The following is a 21,455-nucleotide window of genomic DNA, read 5'->3' as shown; positions in this document are numbered from 1 at the left end:
GGGCTCTGCCGCAGACTTCTAATATGACCTTGTTATTCTGTTTCTGCATGTGTACAGTGGTGACCGGAAGCTCTATCTACCTCCATAAGGCTGTTGTGAGCTGCATTTGTGTTTGTAAAGCATTTTCATAGCATTCTATGGGCAGTCCTATGTAAAGTACGGAACGTTGTTTACATGCAAATAGAAAATTGGAATAACTGAGAGTGCAACAATGTTTTGATCTAAATCAACACTCCATGCCTAGTGTTAGGTTAAAGAGTTCTTTCCCCCAAGAATCAGGCAGACACAGACAATACTGAAGGGAGTTTATTCACAGAACTGGGAAGACTGACAAGCAGCTTCAAAAATATGGTGCCATAGTGGTAGGTTATATACATTCTCTTATCCATTCATTTGCATTTATCTGTACGTACAGAGGCAGACATTGTTACAAATCAAGAGAGAATCCTAAACAAAGATAAAAATAAGAACAGCATGTATGTATAGAGGTCATCCTAATGCATCAAGCATCTATGGCTACCTTGCGGGGGAAGGAGGCGGGATAGGTAGGGTAGGGATGAGTGCTTACAGATATCCAGTGGGCTGTGAAGGGAGGGTTTGTCCTGTTCTAAGAACTGAGTTACTGGGCAGGCATTGACCATATAAGCTTATCAGTTGTTTACAGTTGTCAGTGCCTTTTGAGTTACTGAAACATTCCTGCTTGGTCTGCGGTTTCTGTCTTAGCTGTTAGCTAAATTTTAACTCTTTCCTGACAATCCCTTCCTTTTGACAAATCGAACTTTTAAGTGAGTATAAAGTCAATACTTTAAATACTTTGATATACATGATCTGTTTTAGGGTTGTCCGAGGAAAGGGGGAGGGAGAGGGGAATGGGGTAAAAGTAGGAAATATAATAAGATTTTTAACCGTGTTTAAAGTACCCACACATGACAAGAGAGGTTATTAACACAAATATAGAAGCAGTGGCAGCTGCTGTTTGGACAATTGTCCACCAGGAGATGGGGATGTACGATGCATTATGAGCAGAATCTTCCAGTTGGGTGAGGGTTTGATTGGAGAGCTGGACTTGAATGCAACCTTTGGTGATGTGGTTATGAACGGTGGTAGACACAGCAGCCAGGACCACTTTAAGAAGTAGCTCCTTGGCCAGTTGAACTGGTGTATTGTCCAGGTGTAGATTGTTGTAAACACCGAGGAGTTGTTGTCATTCCAGTGAACACACGGCAGGGGAGGTGCACATCACCTAGGGTAAATGAGTCAGTAATCAGTAGGCACATGGAAGCATTTGCTTGGCACTGTAATGGTCCATACATGCAATAAGATGCAATGATGATGAAACACCACTGGGTAGCGGATACTTGTACAGCAACTTCACCGTCTGCAAAAGGAAGGACATCCACAACAACAGAAGAGGACTAGGTCAAAGGGTGAAGGGTAGAACAGGAGCACACGATGTAATTGTGTGTTTCTGTGCAACAGTCCGAGGTTGTCATCAGTGTAGCATTGTCAGGGGATGGTGTCAGGTATCCAGACAGCCATACTTTGTACACCATATTATTAGCCGCATATTCAATAGACTTAAAACGGGAAGAAGAAGGAAACATATGAGTAGGAATGACAGAAGGATACACAAGAAGGAAATTGAAGGAGGAGGGTGAGTCTGGAGGAAGTAGAGAGGCTACTATTAGTTGTGTTGAGATGCCTGCAATGTGGGCAAGGGTGTGGTAGGAAAGGGTATGGGACGGGGGAAAACCCAGGCATACATCTAATATGTTTTCTTTTGCAATGTTAAACAGATTACGAGCCAGAATATCACCAGCATGACCTTTAGCTTGTGACTTGGCCAGGTTGACTATAGCATCTGAGGTTTTCTCAATGATTTTGTAAAAATCCTCTATCGCTACATCAATTGCAGTCAGAGCATAAAATAACCTGGTGTTGGTATGCTTAAGGGCTTGGGTGGTTTGGCCTTTGACCCAAGAATTGTATGACCTTGCATCCTGAAATTGGGGGTCCTAGGTGTGTGTGCCCACATCCCCTGAAGCTAAATACCCAGTTACAGTCCAGATTCGGTGAGTTGCAGAGAGGGAGCTGAAGACTGCTCCCAGCTGCGGTAGTGGATTGAGACTTTGGAGCCTGGATGTTTTTGAAGGGGAGCTGTAACCACAATAGGTCCTAGGTGGTTCGGTCTGGGGGTAAGCCAAGTGTCTCTTTTTTTTTACCCATTCACCGCTGTCTTTTGTAGGGAGTTGCACATACTGGCCAGTTTTGAAACAGGTATCTTGTATAACATGTACCAAGGGCAGGTCCCAGGAGGCTGCATCAAGTATGTATGCCAGGAGGATTAAAGTAGGGAGTCACATTTGTTACCTAAAAGGATACAATATAAACAAAATGAATTTATTTATACATTTTAATTCTGGTTTTATGGACCCATGTTGGAATTCCTTGCACTTTCACAGGGGTATTTGTGTGGGCCAATACCATGTGTGGGCCAGAGTATTTTGGCTGAAGTACCGCGGGATTGTATGTTCTTACCATGACCTGATCTCCCTCCTGTATGTCCGCTCAAGAGGGGGTCTCTGGAGAGTCCTGGACTTAAGAGGGTGCACTTCCACAAGGAACCAGTATGCCTTGCTGAAGTAAAGAGTAAATAATATTACCTACTGCATCCACAGCCTCAGGTTTGAGAGGGTATTGCTTGGTAGATGGAGGGAGTTGATTGGTAACCTGGATGGGTGAGCAAAGATGAGAAGGCATTGAACTGCACGACAGCTTCTTTTCTGCCCAAACAGAGGGGAACCTGCAACATAATCTTGAAAAGGGTTAGATGTATCCCAAGTAAGAGCCACAGATTTGGCAACAGAAGAGTGGGATGTATCATTGCGGAGGGGGATGGTATGAGCACGCATAAGTTTATCAGTAAATGTAACTGTACTCTGAGCGAGGTTAAGAATTGCTGCAAGGTCGCAGAGGGTGTCCATGCCCAAAATAGTCCCCTCTCCATTTGGAGCTACATTAAAAAAAGACTGAGTCCAGGGGACTAGATTAGATTTTATAAGAACAGGGTAGCTTTTGTAAGCCATGAGTTGTGCACCTCCCACCTCTGAAATAGTAATATACTGTTTAGTAGTGGGGAGGGGAAGGTCAGTAATGGAAACAGACGCTTCTGTGTCCACATGATTTGTGCATGGCTGGCCCCTTATCCATGCTTGTAAGTGTGGCCTTGAGGGATTTATATCTGCATCAGCAGTACTGACAGGAAAGGGGGCCGGAGGGGGGGCGCTGGATCCTAGCAGGCCATGGAATTTAAAAGCCTGGTCATTTCCTCTTTACTCAGGTGTGAGTAAGGGTTGGCAGCTGGTTGAGATACCGGTTGAGGCCGGTTGCCCAGGGCTACTCGGCTTGGGCATTCAGTTGCCCAATGTCCGGTTCCCCAGATGCAAAACACTGTGAGGAAGGGGGGGGGAGGGTGGGAACTGGACCAGAACCAGATTGTAAGGGCAGTGAGGTGCTTCAGGGAGTCAACTGGTCGTGATTCTTTCCCTGAGTAGGCTTTTGGGTTTTGCATTTGCAGTTCTTTTGGGTATGTCCAAAACATCCACAATTATAACAGTTTACATTATCTTTTTCTGTTACCATGGCAATGCAAGTAGACTTGCTCTTTATCTCTTTGGACTGTCTGGCTTCGCATTCAGAGGCCCAAGGATTCATAATCATGGCCTGGGTTCACTCCCAAATTAAGGGCTGTTTGTAGGTGGGAGTTAAAACCTTCCTTTAAAATCTTTTAAAATGCCTGATCCGTTTTCTTTGGGTCCGCAATCCCTGCAAATTGCTGGAATACATCTTCTATTTTCTCTCACAATATTGAGAGGCAGGCTCGTCCTTGCATTGTACGCAGCCCAGGATCAGTCCCCAGTTACCAGCTCCGTTCCCCAAGGCTTCTTGGACGGCTTCCTTAAACTCAGTGCAGGCGCGGGTCATATCATTTTGACATTCAAATTTAACAGAGGCCCAAACACCATTTTGGTGTCCTTCTGTAGGGACTGTGGCTCATGATAGATCGGGGCATTTACCTTTTGTTAAGATATAAAGATCCCTGGGATGTAACATATAGGTGGTAACCATCTGGTTATTCTTTTCCAGAATATCAAATATGGGTCTTTGGGCTTTAGATCAGGGAGATCTTTCAGTAAGCCCCTCATTTCCCCTGTGCTGACAGGAGTGTCCTTATAAGTATTACAAGCCACTCTGTTTTCACCTGTCCCTGACCACCAAGTGGTCACTTGGCGAGGGGCCAAGGGAGCACTGGCACTTAATTTGAGGTTAAAAGCCGGGGGGGAGGAGGAGGAGGAGGCCAATTATCTTGATCTTCTCCCATGTGTGCCGGGTTCCAATTTTGAATTTGTTTCTCAAGGTGTTTCCAATAGTTTTGTTTTGGTCTTTATGAGTATCACTGCTTGGGTCAGTAAAAAGTACCCTTGCGTTGTATGCTAGCAACAATACAACGTGCAGAGGAGTTGTTGTTTTTTAGTTTTGCTTTTAGAGCCTTGTTTTCTGCTTCAAGCTTGCTGAGCTTGCGGCTGCAATCTGCCTTTTGATTCAGCTCTGATATAAGAGCTTTTTGGAGTGTTTCCAACTCTTGTAATTTTCTTTCATATTTGCAATACATTATTAGGATCCCTTTCCCTAATCTTCCTTTCATCTGACCAGACCACCACAACTCGCTATTCATCGTACTCGTACCTTCATTCCATCCATCTTTTGAACTTTCTCATGTTTGCCTTTTATAAAATCAATGAGTCTCCCTCCCATGGAGGGCATCATTGATGTTCCCCGGGGCCAGTCAATGAGTCTCCCTCCTTTATAGGGTACCATTGGTGCACCCTGGGGCATGCCAATGAGTCTCCCCCCCTTCCTCCCCTCCCCCGTGGAAGGTATCATTGACACATTCTGGGGCAATTCATAAGGCATTGTATCCCAGCTTCTTGAAACCCACTTCAGCGGCGCTTCAGGGGAGACTGACTGAGCACACCCTTGTACTGTTTACTGCAGCACACACCCTTGTGCTCAGTACTTGGCGATGCAGCCTTCGCCTTCAGCGATCCCTGCACCCCAATAATCTTGGCCACAAACACAGTCCCGTTCAGTCCTCTTGCCTGTGCATCCTATATGTGGTTTGTACGAAAAAAGGGGTGTGGAGGGGTGCCTCGGGGAGTCCCGAACCAAGGTGTGCACTAGAGGTGGTAAGTGGCACCTCTCTCCCTGGTTGAGAGAAACTCTCCAAGGATTCCCGATCACACCCTGCTCGCTGTTCAGCAAAAGGTTTCTTTTCCCCAAGAATCAGGCAGGCACAGACAATACTGAAGGGGGTTTATTCACAGTACTGGGAAGACTGACAAGCAGCTTCGAAAATATGGTGCCATAGTGTCCAGTTATATACATCTTCTTATCAGTTCATTTGCATTTATCTGTACGTACAGAGTCAAACATTGTTACAAGTCAAGAGAGAATCCTAAACAAAGATAAAAATAAGAACAGTATGTACATATAGAGGTCATCCTATTGCATCAAGCATCTATGGCTACCTTGCGGGGGAAGGAGGCAGGATAGGTGGGGTAGGGATGAGTGCTTAGAGATATCCCGTGGGCTGTGAAGGGAGGGTTTGTCCTGCTTGGCCTGTGGTTTCTGTTTTAGCTGTTAGTTAAATTTTAACTTTTTCCTGACAGTATCTATTGCTACTCAGTGAAGAGGGGGATGGGAATTCTTCCAAATACAATGACCACTCTCAATTCCGATAGCTAGTACCTTCACTGATACAGATTTATGGCAATGGGTATAAGCAGTACACAAACTCTAAAATAGACTCACTGTTCGTAAATTGGCTGAGCACATGGTATGTTGTGCCAACGCTTCCACTTCTTTTACTGCACCACTTTAAGGCCAGGACCTGGCTATATTTCAGAAGAATAAAATAGAGCTTGTAATTCCATCAGTCTACAGGTAATACAATAGTCCTGCAGTACTCTGAAGGGAAACATTGACTCAGTACTAACTGGTATTCTGTTTTAACTCACCTCCTATATGACTGATTAGGGAACTATACCCGAGGACTGTATTACAAAGAATGACATACTTGACTGCACATCAATAAATGTATGAATTCACTGCAGAGAGCCTGGAGATTTTACCACTAATTCAGAAAGAAAACAATCTACAAAAGGAATTCAAGCTTGAACATGGGCAGTTGCACGGCCAGTTTGCAGAATTGCAAATAGATGAATGCAGCCATGTTTTTGTTTTGCCATTTTTTACCTGCTTTATCTCTGAGCAGACTTGTTCTGGCCAAACTCTTTCCCTTGTGGTGTTTTCTATTCCCTTCGTCCCTCACCATCATATCTGACTGCCGGGTTGTAGATACTGTGAAAAATTCATCGAGGAAAAAAGGTCAGATGAATGTAACTTTACACAGCTTTAGCTGCTAAACGTCAGTGTGTTTGCTTTGTAGGGATGCATGTGTGAAGTGTTTTGCATTTCCGGGTCAAATGAACTATCAAAATTCAGTCCAAATCACCCACTCTCCCCTGGTTTCATGATGAACCCATAGAGAATATTGTGTTTCATATTGTTGAACATAAAGGGTATGACTTACCTCTTCATTACTTCAGTTTTGCCCCATTTGTAACTCCATTGATCTCAGCATCTGTGTGATTTCAGTGATATTAACCTGACATAAAACGGTTGTGATGCATTGCTGAATCAGGTCCAATAGCCTTAAATAGAGTATTATCCAAAGATGACTGTTCATTGACTTCTGTAGGCTAAATATGGTGATCTTGGTCCAGTTCCCAGTGGATGGAGGTACTGACCACCGTCACAATTGGCACAGATAAGCTCCCTCATTTGGCAGTGCTGGGAAAATGGTTCAGACTGGATTATCTTTGAGAAAAGAGAGTCTTTGACCCCATTATAAACAGGATTGAGGCACAGTGGCACAGTGGCAATGAATCCTGAGAATGCTTTTGTTGTTGAGCCACTGGATTGAGATTCCAGAGAGCTAGGTACAGCCCCCTCTGCTAAGGACTTCCTGTGTGACCTTGAGCAAGTCACTTCACTTCTCAGTTTCCCATTTGTAAAATGGGGATAATTTATTAGTAGTATTTATTTGTATTATCCTAGTGCCTAGGAGTCATGGCCCAGGAACCTATTGTACTCGGTGCTGTTCAAACACAGATAAAAAAGACAGCCCCTGCCCCAAAGAGTTTACAATCAAAGTATAGGACCAGAGAGAACAGATGGAACAGACTGGGCAGTACCAGGAGACAATGAGCCAATATTTATCAGCACGACAGGCAGCAGTCTCGGAACACCAGAAACCTAACTATTCCTTGCTAGCTCACAGGCATATTTTGAAGATAAATGAATTAATGTTTGGGAGGCATTTGAATATTACCTATGGTGGGGCATATCATGCATAGATTTTATGGATAAAAAGAATGGGTTTCATTCTCCATTGCTCAATCAGCTGCATTTTTTTAAAAGGTGAAGCACATAGTATATTTCAATTGTTTTATCTGAGCTACGGTGGAACAAGCTGTATTTGTGATGGTCAGCACTGTGGCAAAATTCAGGCAAGAATGGCTCTCATCATTTCGAGTGCATTATAGTGACTTGCCCCTGTGATTGTCAGTGAGTTGTGAATAAACCACGACAGAATAATGGATAGACGTGTGCATGGGAAAAATCTTTTCATGTTGGGGTTCAGGGACAACATCTACAATGACATATGGGTATGTAAAAGTCATGCACAGTGATATGCCAGTGGGACATGATACTTACCTTAATATAATTTCTTGTGGGCCGTAAAATATACCATTTTATAAGGTATGTTAAATTTAAAATCCTGTTGTTTTTTTTTTTTAAAGCAGTGTTAAGATATAGTAAAATCAATATGAATCTTTGGGAGTGAAAGTCTTTTCTGCATGAGCCAGCCAATAAAACATTAAGATCTCAGGGCAAAAAAATTTCTAGTAACTAATAAATTATAATAAGTTTAATCACTTGGTGAATTATTAGAATATTGCCCTTTTGATTCCAGGACCGTCCCTTGCAATCTGGGAAATGTGTCACCTTTTACTAACAAGAGGCCCAGTGTCACTGACCATTTTACAACGTGTCCAAATGTAGAGCACATTGTCATGGAAAATAATTAATACCATAAATCTGTACTAGTCTGTGCTATACAGTAAAATATGACAAATAGTCTTTTCTCCAGGTCTAGCCATTGTTTCGCTCACTATGAATTCTCAATACCTTGTCAAGTGTAAACTGAAGATAGAGCAAGCTGTGGATCTCATCCATAAACTGGCCTATCTCCATTAATTGACTTTCAGAGAATTAAGCCAATTTACCATCGCTGAAGGGTTGGCTTTATAAACCTGTTGGAATTTTGGCACTTCAGACCTAGTTTTCTCATTGGTTGGCAGTGTAACAAAAGAAACTATTGGAATTTGTACCATTGGTAATTACCATTGGTATTAATGTGTTTCTATAGAAAAATAAGGCACGTTGCTTCACTCAATAATATGAAATATGTGGAAAATGGACTCAAAATTATGTGAGGGGTAAATCTTTTTAAATGAATCTGGTTGTAGTGAAAAGTGCTGGACAGTCAGACTATAACAGTTGCCTACAGGCAGGTAATAATCACTGGCAAAATGAGAGCATACAATTATCCACCTCATCAAAGTGTATGCCTTCAAAATAAGGCATCAATTGATGTCCCCTCTGCCGTGCTGTTTTTGGTACTTGCTGAGGACTTAATGATTCTTTAGGTGGATATGAATAATATTGTCAGCCTGAACTTTTTAAAATCATACCAAAAATCTAGATGTTAATACTAGGCTATTAAATGATTAATCTGGTTCTGCTGTTGCATAATTCAACACCCCAACATCCCTTGTTAGTATGACATAGCATTATTTCCTTTTATTGTTTGGAATGTCAGACCCACATTTTCAAACGGAGGTGCCTGAAATCTAGTAATTACCCACATATTTTTACTGTAACATTTCTACACAGCATCTTTTCATAAAATTTCATACTCTCCTCCCTGCCAACATTCAGACTCTCTTATTCTAGCATCATGTCCCTTTGTGTTTACAATGTAAGTAGTCCTACTATCTATTCTCTTTCTAACCTCTGCCATTTCCTTGTGGAACTCTTATGTTTCAAACCAAATTTTAACCAAAGGGAACAGCATTTGTCAAATTGCATTATAAATCTGTATCTAGAACTTTCTGTATAGGGGGAGATTTGGCAGCAGCCACTGGATCTGTCCGAAGAAATAAAATAATTTTGCTTATTTTTTCCACATCTGGGAGCTGAGAGTGCCCTTTCTTTATATTGTCTTACTATTCTTTTAAATCTAGGCATGTTCTCATATTTGTTTGGTTTCTCTTACTATTGCCACTGCAATTGGTTTCATTTTTTTTTTTTTCACTGTGGCTTCTAATTGCACCATACTTATTAATTCCTTCAGAAAGTAATTTCTCACAACAAATTTCTCCACTCAGAATTTTCCTGGATGGAAAATAAAATGAGTTAACTTAAGGTTTAAATAAGCCTGACGTGTGTCCTTAATAGAATAGAATTCAGATTCCTCCTCAAACAGCAGTTCAACCAACTAAGCTGAGTGTCCATATAAAAGACACATCAGCATCCAGCAGTGTGTTCTGGTGGCTAGCACACTACACTGGACTTCAGCAGAGTTGAGTTCTGTTCCCACCTCAGCCCCTAACCTTCTTGGTAACCTTGACCAAGTCACTTAGTATCTGTGTGTCTCTGCTTCCCCATCTGTGGACTGGGCAGAGAAAGGTCTTCCTTCTCATGAAGGATTTTGAAGTTTTTGAAACGTGGCTTAGTTCTGATTTGTAACAAAAGGTAAACATTTCAAAATTATGTGTGTACGGGGATAGCTGCCATGGACTGTGGCAGTTCTGGGGTCCCTGGCTTCAGATCAGTCAGTCTGGTTTGCTGCTCTGCAGCCACAAACCCTGGAAGCCTGGGCTCCTCATGAGGCCACCAGGCAGACTGCTGAGGAAACAACAGGACCACACCTGGTTTCCAGAGAAACTTTATCAAAATCAAAGTGTTTCTGTGTAATGTTTCAATTTTAGTGAATTGGCAAATTCCATCGAAGAAAGCTTTTGTTGGACTATTTCCGTCCAGATCTATGGCTGTATTTAAAGAATCCTTATTTAGGTTGCAGGATCAAACAATCCCAAAGTGTAGAAAGAATAGTAAATATGGCAGGCGACCAGCTTGACTTAACAGTGAAATCCTTGCTGATTTTAAACACAAAAAAGAATCTTACAAGAAGTGGAAGATTGGACAAATGACCAGGGAAGAGTATAAAAATATTGCTCGGGCATGCAGGAGTGAAATCAGGAAGGCCAAATCACACCTGGAGTTGCAGCTAGCAAGAGATGTTAAGAGTAACAAGAAGGGTTTCTGCAGGTATGTTAGCAACAAGAAGAAAGTCAAGGAAGGTGTGGGCCCCTTACTGAACGAGGGAGGCAACCTAGTGACAGAGGATGTGGAAAAAGCTCATGTACTCAATGCTTTTTTTGCCTCTGTCTTCACGAACAAGGTCAGCTCCCAGACTACTGCACTGGGCAGCACAGCATGGGGAGGAGGTGACCAGCCCTCTGTGGAGAAAGAAGTGGTTCGGGACTATTTAGAAAAGCTGGACGAGCACAAGTCCATGGGGCCGGATGCGCTGCATCCGAGAGTGCTAAAGGAATTGGCAGCTGTGATTGCAGAGCCATTGGCCATTATCTTTGAAAACTCATAGCGATCAGGGGAGGTCCCGGGCAACTGGAAAAAGGCTAATGTAGTGCCCATCTTTAAAAAAGGGAAGAAGGAGGATCCTGGGAACTACAGGCCAGTCAGCCTCACCTCAGTTCCTGAAAAAATCATGGAGCAGGTCCTCAAGGAATCAATTCTGAAGCACTTAGAGGAGAGGAAAGTGATCAGGAACAGTCAGCATGGATTCACCAAGGGCATGATTTAGTTGGGGATTGGTCCTGCTTTGAGCAGGGGGTTGGACTAGATGACCTCCTGAGGTCCCTTCCAACCCTTATATTCTATGATTCTATGCCTGACTAATCTAATTGACGTCTATGACGAGATAACTGGCTCTGTGGATGAGGGGAAAGCAGTAGATGTGTTGTTCCTTGACTTTAGGAAAGCTTTTGACACGGTCTCCCACAGTATTCTTGCCAGCAAGCTAAAGAAGTATGGGCTGGATGAATGTACTATAAGGTGGATAGAAAGCTGGCTAGATTGTCGGGCTCAAAGGGTAGTGACCAATGGCTCCATGTCTAGTTGGCAGCTGGTATCAAGTGGAGTGCCCCAAGGGTCCATCCTGGGGCCGGTTTTGTTCAATATCTTCATAAATGATCTGGAGGATGGTGTGGATTGCACCCTCAACAAGTTTGCAGATGTCACTAAACTGGGAGGAGAGGTAGATACGCTGGAGGGTAAGGATAGGATACAGAGGGCCCTAGACAAATTGGAGGATTGGGCCAAAAGAAATCTGATGAGGTTCAACAAGGACAAGTGCAGAGTCCTGCACTTAGGACGGAAGAATCCCATGCACCGCTACAGACTAGGGACCGAATGGCTCGGCAGCAGTTCTGTAGAAAAGGACCTGGGGTGACAGTGGACAAGAAACTGGATATGAGTCAGCAGTGTCCCATTGTTGCCAAGAAGGCCAACGGCATTTTGGGATGTATAAGCAGGGGCATTGCCAGCAGGTCAAGGGATGTGATCATTCCCCTCTATTCGACATTGATGAGGCCTCATCTGGAGTACTGTGTCCAGTTTTGGGTCCCACACTACAAGAAGGATGTGGAAAAATTGAAAAACATCCAGCGGAGGGCAACAAAAATTATTAGGAGACTGGAACACATGACTTGTGAGGAGAGGCTGAGGGAACTGGGATTGTTTAGTCTGTGGAAGAGAAGAGTGAGGGGGGATTTGATAGCTGCTTTCAACTACCTGAAAGTGGGTTCCAAAGAGGATGGATCTAGACTGTTCTCAGTGGTAGCTGATGACAGAACAAGGAGTAATGGTCTCAAGTTGCAGTGGGCGATTTAGGTTGGATATTAGGAAAAACTTTTCCACTAGGAGGGTGGTGAAACACTGGAATGCGTTACCTAGGGAGGTGGTGGAATCCCCTTCCTTAGAAGTTTTTAAGGTTAGGCTTGACAAAGCCCTGGCTGGGATGATTTAGTTGGGGATTGGTCCTGCTTTGAGCAGGGGGTTGGACTAGATGACCTCCTGAGGTCCCTTCCAACCCTGATATTCTTTGATTCTATGACATCCTATGAAAAGTGTTATATGACACCTCAGTATTGTAATTGCACCAGAGTCTATAAAGCTTATTATATTAATTATCTTTATGGTAAAGAAAATTGTGATGAGGCGCTCTTGCCCTCCACTGGACACGGATGGGTTGACCCCATGCTCTGTTCGTGAAGACAGAGGAAACCATGCCCCTTTGTCCTTGGTGGGCATGTTGTAGCTGAAGCATCAGTATAAAATGGAGAAGCCTGTTGGAGGGCTTTCCCTTCACCCCCTCCCCTGGTTCTTGTCACACAGACAGAAAGCAGAAGTCCGAAGTGCAGGCAATGTGATGTTCATTGGGGATAGCTCCAAGCAAACATATTCACAGCTCTACACACCGGCAGAGTCTGTTCCCCAGTGTTCCCTTCCCAGCTCTGATGCCGCAGAGCGTTTACCCCATGTCCCCCTTCCCAGCTGTAATGCCATAGAGCCTTGCCTGTGTCCCTGTTCCCCAATTCACCCCCCACCCCCATTCCCATTTCCCTACCTCTGCCTTCTTAGCATGCCCAAATATACCTGCAATGCACACACACAGCCCTACCTCTTACCTTGTATGGCCATGTTCAATTTTGGGGGGTCGTGGGTCTGGGTTCTTCATGCCACCCCTTTTGTACCCCATGGGAGGGGTAAGGAGTGAGTTTGTGCTCTGGCCAAGCCCAGGCCTTTCTTCGACTTTTAGTGTTTCTTATGCCTCCCCCCACAATCCCCCTTGCCCCTCCTAACTGGTTGCTTGATCTTGGCTTGAGAGAAGAGCCAGGCAGCCTTCCAGTGTATGCTCATATATTACACTCCCACCATACCATGTAATACTTTAACTGCTCTATCCCTTATCTCTTCCCATTGTACTAAAAGCCCCATCTCGCTGTGGAAATGCAACACACTGTCTTTGTTCATTGTTCTTCACAAATATTAATATAAGATATAAGAGTATCAAAAATTCAAACCCAAAATTCTATCTCTGTCTGTCAAAAAAGTCTATATACTAACACAGCCCAGCTCAGTCAGGGTGGGCTGCTGAGGAGAGAGGATGCATGTTGCAGGCTCCCGCCCAGGAGCTACTAAATCCCCAGACTGCGGAGGTCAGTCACATTGAAACCCAGGTGGATACCCAGCTACCAGAGGATGCCCAGGAGACATCAGAACCATTGGGAACTTCACAGGCCGAAGACCTAGGAGAACTGTGGACCATGTCAATGGAAGACAAGGTAGGAAGTAGCCATGGGAGACTAACCATTGACCCTATTGTAGAACTGAGCAATAAGTCACCATGTTACAGTCGGATACCCACTGACCCAGTGGTGAATACACTTGCTGCTGACAGGGCCCTGGGCTGGGCCATTGGAGTAGAGAGGGCCTGATTCACGCTACCCTGGCCACTCTCCTCCCTACCCCCCTCTGGCCATCAGGCCACACAACCCTTCTAAGGAAGGCAGCCATATTTACTCTGCTGGCTAAACTGTGCAGCCGTGTGAGAAAGGGCAGCTATATTGACTCTTGCTACTAAGCCATATAGCCCTGCAAGGGAGGGCCACCATATTGACTCTGGCCACTGGGACGCACAGCCCTGTGAGAGAGGGCAATTGTATCAACTGTGGCTACTGGATCATTCTTCTCTGAGGCTAGGTGGTCTCAGCCGCAGAGCTATCATAACTTTTCTGCACCCCAAAGGAGGACAGAATATGCTTGCCCCGCGACAAACTGAAAACATGTAGAATTTGAATAGTTTTGTTACCTATGTATGTATCGCTGGCAAACCAGAGAGAGTCCTAATTATATTCCCTGTCATCAGCCCATGAAAATGATCAACTTGGTCTATGATTTACACACAGTGTTCTAATCATAAACTATCTTAAAATGAGAACGCACAAGGCAGACTGCCATCACTTGCAGAAAGAACTTGTCATAAATCAACAGCTGGAACAGTGTCAGTTCCTAAAACCAGATTTTTAGTCTTAAAAACATTTGTATATTAAAACTTTACTTTCAGGGGGGGGGGTGTGTGTGTGTGCGTACGTGTGTGTGTTTTGATCAACCATAGAAAACCACAAGATGCATGGATGGGTTTTATGTTTTAGGGGCCATATCCATTTGGAGAGTTTTTTTTCTTAGAAATAAGATACCAGTAAGAATTTGTTAAAATTATTTCAGAGTAGCAGCCATGTTAGTCTGTATTCGCAAAAAGAAAAGGAGTACTTGTGGCACCTTAGAGACTAACCAATTTATTTGAGCATCAGCTTTCATGAGCTACAGCTCACTTCATTGGATGCATTTGTTTGTTTTTCAAATGGATATTTTGCTCTACTCTGGCAGGAGTATTAAAAACATGAGCTTTCTTCGTGATGATTTCAGACTGAGCCCTAATATGCTGTCCTAATACAGGTAACCATCCTCTAAATAATTAAAGTGAGTTTTATGTGCCCTGTTCTATGATAAACTTTCTTCTGGAAGGAAGATCCATGTTGTGGAGAAACTTAAGTTTTTAGAATATTGCCATAGTACAGCAATGGTAATCCCTTGAGGTCATTTGCTGTTCATGGTTCCAACTTTTACTTGCACAAATTGCAATTTTGGCATTTTCTGTAATTTGTCACCCTCTGCTTACAGTTTTTGGATCCAAATAATTATAGTGGTTAACAGGACATAGTCTTCTCTCAGCCTGTGTTAAACAGAACTTAAGAGACACCAACCTGGCAAGCAACAGACCTGGGTTCTATTCTACTCTGAGCTTTGTCATTAACTTGTGGTTCTAACCTCTTGGTGTCGCACTCTGTAAAATGGGGATCATGAGGCTTATTCACCTTTGTAAAAGTTCTACACACACTAATGAAAAATGCTATGTATTATAAATATGCTGTATTCTCCTATCCTTATAGTTGCCATGGAATTCATAGTCTGGAGTGCCTATCTGGAGGAGAGATCTCCAGTGTAATGCTTTACGTGAACAATGAGGTTGGATAGATTAAAATTGTAAGGATTGGAATTACACCCACTTCCTAACTCAGATTGAGTCCAAATCATCCCCCCTGTGATTTAAGACATGGAAGCAGTGAAAGGCACTTTATGTACTGACCTAAAATGACCAAAACATGAAACACATGGGAAAGGAAGATAAGGAGCAGTATCCCTCAAATTTGCAGAAGACTCTGGGCATGTGTCATCAGGATGAGAAGGCATGCATTTAAGAGAGGATGGCTGGTTCTGTGGGGCTTTGGAAGATCTGGGTTCAGTGGTCTGCTCAGTCACAAATTCCTCATGACCTTGTGCAAGTCACTTAATTTCTTTGTACCGCAGTTTCCCATAGAAATAACACTTCCTTCCCCCCCGTTTTTTTCTTTACTTTCTCTATTTAGAATGTAAGCTCTTTGGGGCAGGGATTTGTACAGCACCTTGCACAATAGCATAGCATAACCTGATATGGTGATGGGCTCTAAGCACAAATGTAGCACTATTAATACATTTAAGTACTAATAAATGTCACATTTTACACTGCGTGTGTGTGTGTGTGTGTGTGTGTGTGTGTGTGTGTGAGAGAGAGAGAGAGAGAGAGCGAGGCCCTTGTCTTTGTTATGTTCTGTAGTTATCTCATGGTCCAATTAATAACCCTCAGTGCCCTAAGAAGTAATTCTATTCAATGTAAATGGGTACAAAAAATATCTAAAAGCATTTAGCTGGTAAAATCTGGCTTAATTTTCTGTCCCAAATCAAATCATGTTAATTCAAATCAACTTGTTGTGTGATCTGATTTTGAGAGAAAGTCAAGTTCTTTCCCTCCTTGTGACTTATGCTAGCGATGTGAAGAAAGAAATTAACTTTTAAGGGGCCAGATAGTCAGCTGCAGTAAATCAGTGCAGCTCCATTGATTCAATGGAAACTTTCCAATTTATACCAGCTGATGCCCTGGCCAAAAAAAAAAAAATTGTTACTCCATCCCTGGATTTCATAAAGTCAGAAAGTAACCTACCCAAAATCTTCTCATCTTACCATTCTGTAGCTTCCTCTGGTAGTGTTGTGTTTTGGTTCAGAAGTCTTTGCTGTTTTGAGTAATTTCAATAGTAATACGAACTCTCTCATGTCGTGGTGGGAATCTACTATAGACCACCGGACCAGGGGGATGAGGTGGACGAGGCTTTCTTCCGGCAACTCAGGCAAGTTACTAGATCACAGGCCCTGGTTCTCATGGGAGACTTCAATCACCCTGATATCTGCTGGGAGAGCAATATAGCGGTGCACAGACAATCCAGGAAGTTTTTGGAAAGGGTAGGGGACAAGTTCCTGGTGCAAGTGCTGGAGGAACCAACTAGGGGCAGAGTTCTTCTTGACCTGCTGCTCACAAACCGGGAAGAATTAGTAGGGGAAGCTAAAGTGGATGGGAACCTAAGAGGCAGTGACCATGAGATGGTTGAGTTCAGGATCCTGACACAGGGAAGAAAGGAGAGCAGCAGAATACAGACCCTGGACTTCAGAAAAGCAGACTTTGACTCCCTCCGGGATCTGATGGGCAGGATCCCCTGGGAGAATAACATGAGGGGAAAGGAGTCCAAGAGAGCTGGCTGTATTTTAAAGAATCCTTATTGAGGTTACAGGGACAACCCATCCTGATGTGTAGAAAGAATAGTAAATATGGCAGGCGACCAGCTTGGCTTCACAGTGAAATCCTTGCTAATCTTAAACACAAAAAAGAAGCTTACAAGAAGTGGAACCATTTCTTCAAGTGGAAGATTGGACAAATGACCAGGGAAGAGTATAAAAATATTGCTTGGGGATGCAGGAGTGAAACCAGGAAGGCCAAATCACACCTGGAGTTGCAGCTAGCAAGAGATGTTAAGAGTAACAAGAAGGGTTTCTTCAGGTATGTTAGCAACAAGAAGAAAGTCAAGGAAAGTGTGGGCCCCTTACTGAATGAGGGATGCAACCTAGTGACAGAGGATGTGGAAAAAGCTAATGTACTGAATGCATTTTTTGCCTCTGTCTTCACGAACAAGGTCAGCTCCCAGACTACTGCACTGGGCAGCACAGCATGGGGAGGAGGTGACCAGCCCTCTGTGAAGAAAGAAGTGGTTCGGGACTATTTAGAAAAGCTGGATGAGCACAAGTCCATGGGGCCGGATGAGCTGCATTCAAGAGTGCTAAAGGAGTTGGCGGATGTGATTGCAGAGCCATTGGCCATTATCTTTGAAAACTCATGGCGATCGGGGGAAGTCTCAGATGACTGGAAAAAGGCTAATGTAGTGCCCATCTTTAAAAAAAGGAAGAAGGAGGATCCTGGGAACTACAGACCAGTCAGCCTCACCTCAGTCCCTGGAAAAATCATGGAGCAGGTCCTCAAGGAATCAATTCTGAAGCACTTAGAGGAGAGGAAAGTGATCAGGAACAGTCAGCATGGATTCACCAAGGGCAAGTCATGCCTGACTAATCTAATTGCTTTCTATGATGAGATAACTGGCTCTGTGGATGAGGGGAAAGTGGTGGACGTGTTGTTCCTTGACTTTAGCAAAGCTTTTGACATGGTCTCCCACAGTATTCTTGCCAGCAAGCTAAAGAAGTATGGGCTGGATGAATGGACTATGAGGTGGATAGAAAGTTGGCTAGATTGTCCGGCTCAACGGGTAGTGATCAATGGCTCCATATCTAGTTGGCAGCCGGTATCAAGTGGAGTGCCCCAGGGGTTGGTCCTGGGGCCGGTTTTGTTCAATATCTTCATTAATGATCTGGAGGATGGTGTGGATTGCACCCTCAACAAGTTTGCAGATGACACTAAACTGGGAGGAGAGGTAGATACGCTGGAGGGTAAGGATAGGATACAGAGGGCCCTAGACAAATTGGAGGATTGGGCCAAAAGAAATCTGATGAGGTTCAACAAGGACAAGTGCAGAGTCCTGCACTTAGGACGGAAGAATCCCATGCATCGCTACAGACTAGGGACCAAATGGCTCGGCAGCAGTTCTGCAGAAAAGGACCTAGGGGTTACAGTGGACAAGAAGCTGGATATGAGTCAACAGTGTGCCCTTGTTGCCAAGAAGGCCAATGGCATTTTGGGATGTATACATAGGGACTTTGCCAGCAGATCGAGAGATGTGATCGTTCCCCTCTATTCAACATTGGTGAGGCCTCATCTGGAGTACTGTGTCCAGTTTTGGGCCCCACACTACAAGAAGGATGTGGAAAAATTGGAAAGAGTCCAGCGGAGGGCAACAAAAATGATTAGGGTACTGGAACACATGACTTGTGAGGAGAGGCTGAGGGAACTGGGATTGTTTAGTCTGCGGAAGAGAAGAATGAGGGGGGATTTGATAGCTGCTTTCAACTACCTGAAAGGGGGTTCCAAAGAGGATGGATCTAGACTGTTCTCAGTGGTAGCTGACGACAGAACAAGGAGTAATGGTCTTAAGTTGCAGTGGGGGATTTAGGTTGGATATTAGAAAAAAACTTTTTCACTAGGAGGGTGGTGAAACACTGGAATGTGTTACCTAGGGAGGTCGTGGAATCTCCTTCCTTAGATATTTTTAAGGTCAGGCTTGACAAAGCCCTGGCTGGGATGATTTAGTTGGGGATTGGTCCTGCTTTGAGCAGGGGGTTGGACTAGATGACCTCCTGAGGTCCCTTCCAACCCTGATATTCTATGATTCTATGTTTTTCTCTAGACGTATATTCCCACACTTAGTTTTACTATTTGCTTTTGTGCTGCTTCACAGTATTTATTTCACAATTTCATGTTTAAGAAAATCAATCCAAACCTATTTTTTCTTAAAGTCAATAAATAGCTTGTGGAAATTATAGTAAATGAAAAACATTCTTGCAGATAGATATTGACTTGACAAGATTTTTCAGTTATATTCATCTCTTCTTTCTCTCGTGCTTGTGAACTAGTCTGTAGCCACTTTTGTGGAATATTTTGTGGAATACTAGTCTGTAGCCACTTTCCAATGGAATACTTTTTAGCAGCAACAGTCCCTAGTGATCCAAGATTGTTTTAACATACCGGTTTCAATACGGTGCTAACTGGGAGGTTTTTAAGAGCAGGTTAGACAATCATCTCTCAGGGATGGTGTAGATATGTTATGGGCAACCTCTGAGAAAGTTTGTTTACACTGACCGTCCGCAGGCATGGCCGCCCGCAGCTCCCAGTGGCCGCGGTTCACCATTCCCGGCCAATGGGAGCTGCAGGAAGCAGCACAGGCTGCAGGGACATGCTGGCTGCCGCTTCCCACAGATTCCATTGGTCGGGAATGGCGAACTGGGAGCTGTGGGTGGCCATGCCTGTGGATAGTAAATGTAAACAAACTTTCTCGCGGCCCAACAGTGGATTACCGTGACAGGCCGCAAGTTGCTCACCACTGGTCTAGATAATACTTAGTCCCGCCTTGAGTGCAGGAAACTGGTCTAGAAGACATTTTGAGGTCCCTTCCAGTCCTACAATTCTACGACTTGGCAGACCTTGGTTTAATTCCCTGCTTTGCAGAGGCTTCCAGTGTGATTTTGAACAAGCCATTTAGTCTGTCTGTGATTCGGTTCGCGGTCTGTAAAATGGGGATAATAGCACTGCCCTGCCTCGTGGGGATGTTGTGAGGATACATTAAAGACTGAGGTGTTCAGATACTGAGGTAATGAGGGTCCTATAGGTACCAAAGATAATTAAAAGGAAATAGGGGAGTGTGATAACTGCATTTTTGAAGGTTGCAAACACCAGTAACTGCTTAGTGTATCTGGAATGATATAACTAGGAAAAATGGAATGGAATTGAGGGAGAGAAATGTAAGCTAGATATCAGGATCCACTTCCAAATGACTATACCTATTTAACTGTGGAATAGTCTCCTAAAGGAAAAGGTTAATGCCCAGGAACTTGAGATGTGAGAACAAGGCTATACAAAGCAGAGGAATATGCAGAACAGAATACACTGTATTATACAGAATGATGCTGTGTCCACTGAGGGATGAACTGGATGGCCTATAAGTCTTCTTCATCTTCAGTTTCTATTGTTCTGTCATTTTGTGATCATTTGTATGGGACAGACACTTGGCATTCAGGTCATCAGTCTGGATGTGACATTGCAGAGTTCATGTGTTCTGATAATGAAGGCTCGAAGTACAATAGCTGGTTTTGAAGCGGTGGTTTTATCTGGTTATGCCATTGTGTTTTCAAAGGAGTCTGTTCTAAACCCCCCTTTCTAGAGATTGAGGCCCAGATCTTCAAGAGATAAGCACCTACATACTTTTGAGGAACTGGGCCTGAGGCTTTAGATTCAGCAAAATACTTAAGCACATTCCTAACTGTAAGCATGTGGGTAGAGCCCTGGAGTATGCTATTGAATCAGGGCCACAGATTGCTGGGGGGAAAAACATAATTTGAACTCCGCTGCAAATACTATTTTCTAAACCAAGTTCAGGATAAAACCTTATTAAACTTTATCAGGGACAGCAACATCGGCCTTTTTAGTGTTGCCAAAATAATGCTTTGAAATCACCAAAATATTTTGATTTGAAGTGTGTCTGAGTACCCACAATAGGAGGCTTCCCACAAGTCACAAATTTGTCAAGTCATGAATTATTCATCTGAATGGGTCTGAGCTCGGTCTCAGTGATCTTATGATAATATCAATTATGAAAATAACAATTAAGATGTCAAGAAGAAAGGAAACAATGCCAGTGCAAGTTTATGGAGACAAACACTCCACTGTCTTGCAAGCCTTTGGAGGCCATGTTATCTGATGTTAAAGCAGAAGGAAATAGTGACAGTGGAAGAGTACAGGGACCAGCCGCTGCTGTCCTTCAACCCCTTTCTCTGTCCTCAGAAATACTTAGCTGCCTTTTAAACACATGCACAATTTGCAGCTGTTTATTTTAAGAGCCCTTTGAGAGCTTGATCCACAATGGTTGAACTGCTCTGAAGTGCTTAAAGTAGGGGAGTCTATCATAACCTCAGCCAAAGTAAATTTTCATGCACTTGGTACAGACAATTCACAATTTCATCTATACATATATTACATAAACACATGCCATTTTAGGTCACTAAATTATTTATATTTGTTGCTGTTGTTTTTAAAT

At 43.5% G+C, this 21,455-nt stretch overlaps 1 long non-coding RNA gene across 1 annotated transcript in view; it reads left to right on the top strand.

The window, feature by feature from the left end:
- Positions 1 to 761: 761 nt before the first annotated feature.
- LOC144263803 (uncharacterized) overlaps positions 762 to 21,455 on the top strand; it is a 35,478-nt gene continuing 14,784 nt past the window's right edge. Inside the window, exon 1 of the long non-coding RNA XR_013345848.1 lies at positions 762 to 785. This is a non-coding gene — a long non-coding RNA (uncharacterized LOC144263803). The remainder of the gene's footprint in view (positions 786 to 21,455) is intronic.

The sequence above is a fragment of the Eretmochelys imbricata genome, chromosome 4, assembly GCF_965152235.1.
Source record: "Eretmochelys imbricata isolate rEreImb1 chromosome 4, rEreImb1.hap1, whole genome shotgun sequence".
Lineage (NCBI taxonomy): Eukaryota > Metazoa > Chordata > Testudines > Cheloniidae > Eretmochelys > Eretmochelys imbricata.
This window is presented reverse-complemented; position numbering and strand designations above follow the sequence as displayed.